At 40.6% G+C, this 5,524-nt stretch overlaps 1 pseudogene; it reads left to right on the top strand.

Annotated features, from left to right (window-relative positions):
- LOC102843610 overlaps positions 1-4,501 on the top strand; it is a 10,089-nt pseudogene extending 5,588 nt beyond the window's left edge.
- The last annotated feature ends 1,023 nt before the right edge of the window (positions 4,502-5,524 follow it).

Genomic DNA, 5,524 nt, shown 5'->3' with positions numbered 1-5,524 from the left:
GCCTCTGCAAACCCACCACAGAGTCAGCTATGGGTCAGTTCCAACTCTACAGTACATAACAACAATATACACAAGACATCAAGATTTATCCATGTTACACAAGGTCGTTGTTGTTTCTTATGTGCCATTGAGTCACTTGTGACTCATAGTAATCCTGTGTATAATAGCTCTGAGTCTTGCCCTATCCTAAGCTAGTCTCACTGACTGTGACACACCTACCCCCATTATCCCAATTACTGTGTCAGTCTTCCTCCTCTGTGCTGTCCTTCTACCCTTCCAGGCATTCCTAAGTGCCCAAAGTATGTGAGACAGAGCTTCAAAATTTTATCACTCAGGAGCAATGATTAAAAAAAATACTACATAACTTGGAAGAGACTAGAGAGCATTATGCTGAGAGAACTAACTTAGTCTCCTGAGGACAAATACTGCTTAAAATCATTATTATAAAAATAGAAGGATAACTAGTGAAACATGTACGGGGACACAAAAGGGAAAATGGTGGGAGTGGAGAGGTTGGAAGGAGTAGGGATAAAGCAATAGGGTTACACAGTTTGATATGTATAGGGAGGGGGTGAAACAAAAGGGAAGGATCTGGTGGGGACCTGAAAAGACAGGGTAATGATGGGCAGGTCCAGTGGTGATTAATTTTATAAAACATAATGCATAGGAATAATTGTATGAAACACAATGTAAATGAAGAATAGTGTGAAACATAATGTATTTGAACTTCGTAAGCAAATGAATATAAAACAAAATAAACCAAACAAACAACAAACCCTTGCCTCCAAAGAGAAACTTGATTTCACTCATTCCACGACAGACCTGTTTGTTCTCTTGGCAGTCCCTTCTCCAACACCCTAACGCAAAGGAATCAATTCTTTTTTTGTCATCCATAGTTCACAAGGTGAACTTAGTATATAAGGTGGCACATGCTAAATGTCACAAATGAATGGACAAATGAAAATAAATGGAGATACATGGGTTTTATATAAATAAAGGAAGGTAACAGATTAGTGTCATTTCACTGCCGTTGAATTTCAAGGGCAAGCTTTGCAAAGCTGTTGTTATTGTTATGTGCCTTCGAGTCATTTGTGACTCATAACGACCCTATGTACAACAGCCCTAAACCCTGCTCTATCCTGTGCCAATCACACTGCCTCTGACACACCCATTCCGATTACCCCAGTCACTGAATCGATCCACCTCATAGAGGGTCTTCCCTCCTGCGCTGTCCCTCCACCCTCCCAAGCATTATGTCCCTCTCCAAGGACCTGTCCCTCCTTACATGTCCAAAGTATGTCAGACGAAGCCCCAGAATCCTTGCCTCCAAGGACTAGCCTCTCCAGAATGCAGGGAAGAAAAAAAAAATAACCCCTTTGTTCTTGCACATAAAACAAACCCCAACTACACACTAAAATGAGTAGCAGTGACTGAGATGTATCCCCACTATGCAGGAGCCATCTGTGAAGACACACTACTCACACGTTTCTGGAGATTTATAGGGAGGAGAGTTGCTTGGTGAGATGCTCTTTTTGTACTTACATGTGACATTGAGTTTTTCCTTTGGTGATAACAGTGCTGCATTCCTTCACCCTAGTCACAGAGTTCTCAGCTGCACTCCACACTCTTGCTATCCCACAGCTTTCCTAGTCTCTTCCTCAAAGGGATATTTGTTGAACTCCTGGAAACCAAGTAGGGTTGTGTGGTATTTTCCTTTGCTGATAGATAATCATTAATTCAGTGCTGAAGTGTTTTTGAGTTTCTGTACCAAGGTCCTGATCTATTGTGTTTGTGTCTATTAATCCAAACACCTTCATATTTTTGTGCAAGAAAGCTGAAAAATTAGAGACCAGAGGCATTGCAAAAATGTTTCATGCTTCTGTGTATCTCTAAGTTTTGGATGGCTTTTTTTATTTTGTTTTTTGTTTTTTAATCTTAAAGTACCTTTGTTAAGGGAGTTCCCAGAAGAGATTCCTTCATCTGGAGAAAGATAGACCAGGGAAAATCACACCCAAGGTGGATTGGGGCAGGTTTTTATAGCAGGGATCTTCAGGGAGGGAAGGGAGGAATGCTGTATTGAGGTTTATGGTTCAGGTAGTTGGGTGAGGCAGTTTACTCTCTTTGTTGACATGACCTATTCTTTGAATCCTTTATTCTCCCCCTTGACCTTGGTCTAGGCCTTAATTTCCAGCCTCTTTAGTGAAAAGCTACTTCTTGCTGAACAGGGGTGAAGATCTGGGGCTCAGAGGCTGAATTGGGTTGGCAAGGGATCAATAACCAGGGGAGAAAATGGATGTAGTAGCAGCAGCTGGTTCACAGTTAAGTTGATCATTGCTTTTATCCTGCGAATTAAGAATTTTAAAAGGCAGGGAGTGATTAGTAACAATATGAAGAGTTACTTAGGGCTTGGGATCTGAGTGAGACAAAGAGTAGTAGGGCCCACCATTTGAGAGGCATAGGAGATCTGCTCAGTGAGAGGAGCATGTTTGACCTGTGAAAAGTGGTGCCAATGGGGGTTACCTATGAACTTAACCACTGTGGAGGTTGTTAGGATAACTGTCTTGTGTGCTTGAAGAGGCTTAGGTGCAAGTAGAAGTGATAAAACCCAAGGTGCACATAGAATGTAGCTGAACAGGGTGGTGTTGAGAAAAGGCAACTTATGGCACAAAACAATGACAACTCCAATATATGGTGTCCAGAGTGTACTGTCCAACAGTGGTGATGCTTGGTTCTAGCAGTTACATCATATTATACTTTCTTTTTTGAAGTGGGGGTGGTGGTAGCATCCAAACTGGATTTTTTTTTCTCTTTTACTGATTTTCAACCTTAGTAACAGGCAAGACAAATACTAAGCTCTTTAATATTCCTATCACAGGGCACATAACGTGGACATAGTGTGTTGGCCTGTTCCTTTTAACAGAAACAAATCTTCTAGTCAGATGAATGATATGCCATTATTTATTCACATTTACATAAACATAAACTGGTATTTTGATCACATGAGACTATCACATTGTAAAGAAGTAGTAAAAAGAGCTGAAATGTGGCTAATATTTGACTACTGGATATTGGGGGAGGTGGAGGAGAAGGGTAAGCCTTGGATTGTAGTCTTTGCCAATTTCCCTCATGTAAATACTCCAACTATGGTCAACTTCAAGCTCCCAACATGATGTCATTCAATACAGAGTTGGGGAAATGTGAGCTCAGTTGCTTGTGAGACATTATATACACTATCCAGGCTATGGTCTTTTCCATTACTTGCTATGTGTCTGTTGTTGTTAAGTGCCATCGAGTCGTAGGCCCCGATCCTATGAACGAAAGTCCTCAACACTTGTGTGACTTTCATCCTCTCTCCAGGTTCACAGGGTTTCTGGAGGCAAGCTATTATGGAAGTGGATGCCACTCCTCCTTCCAAGCTTGTTTTAATCAGGGAGCACCATCAAACACTGTCTGCCATGGGTAACGATTGACGCATTTAACACATCAGTGTCACAGTATTTAGCTTCACAGTGACCACTCTCTATGGCAAGTGGACACACCAGGGCTATAATCTATGCATCTGAGATATGGATAATGAATAAGGATGACAGAAGAACTGATAACTTTGAGTTGTGGTGTTGGAGAAGAATACTGAATATCCCATGGACTGCCAAAAGAAATAGCAGATTTGTCTTGGAAAAGATGCAGCTGGAGTACTCCTTGGAGGCAAGGATGACAAAGGCTCTTCTTTGGAGAAGGACATCATTCTTGGAAGAGCCAACGGTGAGTGAAAGAGAGGAAGACCCTGATTGAAATAGATTGATATGGTGACTGCAGAAGTGGGCTCAAGTGTATCAGAGACGGTGAGGATGGCATAGGATAGACAGGATTCAGATCTGTTGTTCATAGGGTTGCTACGAGTCCTACTCTGTTCTATTCTAGAACCTGACATTAGCCCTTAGCACTACAGCACATATACCAAGTTCAGTGGACAAGGTCCTACAAGTAAAACTTATTAGGTCTAGCATTAGAACCCTAATGTTCTTCATAATTGAGTCATGACTTGGCAAACGATTACATTCAAACAAAATAAACTAATTCCTTCCTATGATATCATTATAGCCAGTATTAAATTTTCAATCTATATATATTTCCTGTTCAGGTAGGTCATAATACTGTGGGGACCTTAAAAATAAGTGCCACTACTCAAGGGTCACCTCACACTGCCCTATACACTCCTCTGTTTTCCAATGTATTTTCTATACATTCCTGGCAATTCACAAAATGATTTATTTTGTATAACCTTTTTTTATAAATGACTATAATTTCTTGAGTCCCCAGAGGCACTGCTAGATGGAAGTAATATAAAGAAAGTCCCTTTTGTGGTATTTTTTTTTTTATCAGAGGAGACTGTTGATTCTGTTAAAATAATTTTATCCTATTTCCTCTCTGTAGCAGGAATTCCAATTGCTTCATCAAAATGTCTGCAAAAATGGATGAGAACAGAGGTAGAGGCAAATAAAAATGAATGATTTATAAATGAAAATATGAATGGACTTTACAAACAGTTTTAAATCTGTGGATTGCTTGATTAGTTTTAGTTAGACTAAAGGGAGTGTGGGAGGACAGAGGGTAGGGGGAAAGGAGAAAAAGGGAAAGGCAGACCTCTTATTAAAGTGTTAGGTTTGTAACTAGGCATGCAGTTTTTATCTTTTACTCTTTGAAAACAATCTTCATTCTATGAGCTATTTCTATGAGGTATAAACAGATTATACCAGTCAACATAAAAAAATATAAAGCCTCTGTGATATTGATCATGACACTCCCTCACTCTTTCTTTTCCTTTTCCTCCTACATGTTTTACCTTCTATAGCCAAATCAAACTCATTGCCCTAGAATTGAGTCTGAATCATAGTGACTCCATAAAACAAAGTAGAACTGCTCACTAAGGATTCCAAGATTCTAATCTTTACAAGTTTGGTGGCCTTATTGTAAAAAGATGTGCTGCAATTCCAGAGGCACATGGTTTAAATCCACCTGTTGCTCCACAGGAGAAAGATGGGCAATCTTCTCCTCTGGGATTAACTGCCTCTGAAAACTCACTGTATCATCAGCTATGCATTGGCTCTATCTCCACAGTAAACAATAACAAGCATATTTATAGAATCAGGCTGCCAAGTATTTCTTCTGTAGGGAAGGGTACGTAGGTTCAAACTAGTGACTGCGGAGTTAACAATCAAATTCTAAACAACTGTCAGTAGAGTTTGGGCACCACCTAGGGTGTCTTAGTATGTTGTCGTTATGTGCCATTGAGTCACTTGTGACTCATAGTGGCCATACGTACAAGAGCTCTAAATGCCGTCCTATCCTGTGCCAACCTAGCCATCCTAAACGCATTTATTCCCACCACTCCAGTCACAGAATTGATCCATCTCATTGACGGTCTTCCTCTCCTGGGCCGTCCCTCCACTCTGCCAAACATGATGTCCCTCTCCAAGGACCAGTCCTTCCTTGCAACATGCCCAAAGTATGTCAGACGAAGCTT

The sequence above is a fragment of the Elephantulus edwardii genome, unplaced genomic scaffold (genome assembly GCF_000299155.1).
Source record: "Elephantulus edwardii isolate Elephantulus edwardi_28Jun2011 unplaced genomic scaffold, EleEdw1.0 scaffold00219, whole genome shotgun sequence".
NCBI lineage: Eukaryota > Metazoa > Chordata > Mammalia > Macroscelidea > Macroscelididae > Elephantulus > Elephantulus edwardii.
The sequence above is the reverse complement of the archived record's forward strand: the minus strand, read 5'-3'. Positions and strand labels throughout refer to the sequence as shown.